Here is a 578-nt window from a genome sequence, read left to right on the forward strand (position 1 = left end):
AATGTTCCCTCCATCGAGGCCTCACATCCTCAGGATCACACTGTCTCCTGAACATCTCATCCTAACACCACCCATGGCCATACCCAGAAATATCTGGCTGGAGGGGACAGCTGCACTTGGCTTCACCACGAGCCTGTCTCCTCTCCCCTGCAGTTCAGCTCCCTTCCCCTCCTCTTGGCAAGCTGGTGTTGGAAAGGACAGGGAGCTGCTGTGCAGCAGGATGGAGAGACCTGGTGTCCTTGCTTCGGCCCAGCTCTCTGGTATCTGGCTCTAGGACAGAATCCCGAGGCTCCCTGGGAATGGGTGACGCCCCACAGCCCAGGCTGCAGGCTGAGAGGCAGCAGCCCCCTCTGTTCACTCACGAGCTCCTGTACCTGTCGGCCAAGCAGGTGGCACCTTCCCTGCAAGAGGCCTGGCCTTTTGCAGAGGTGAGTGGCCAACCCTGATGGTGACAGCAAAGAAAAGGCTCGTCCGACTCCCTGGTACAGCTCTGCAACCGCTCGCAGGGAATGCAAGCCCTGTGGTTCCACCTGGCTCCCAGCCCACTTGCCGAAGCCTGGCGTGCCCCTCCAGGAATG

At 60.2% G+C, this 578-nt stretch overlaps 1 protein-coding gene across 1 annotated transcript in view; it reads right to left on the reverse strand.

Moving 5' to 3' along the window:
• LOC104514123 (agrin) overlaps window positions 1-578 on the reverse strand; it is a gene marked incomplete at both ends in the record, with an annotated part of 22,596 nt that overhangs the window by 12,737 nt on the left and 9,281 nt on the right. The gene's annotated exons all lie outside the window — the stretch shown is intronic.

This window comes from Eurypyga helias, unplaced genomic scaffold (genome assembly GCF_000690775.1).
Source record: "Eurypyga helias isolate BGI_N326 unplaced genomic scaffold, ASM69077v1 scaffold33408, whole genome shotgun sequence".
NCBI lineage: Eukaryota > Metazoa > Chordata > Aves > Eurypygiformes > Eurypygidae > Eurypyga > Eurypyga helias.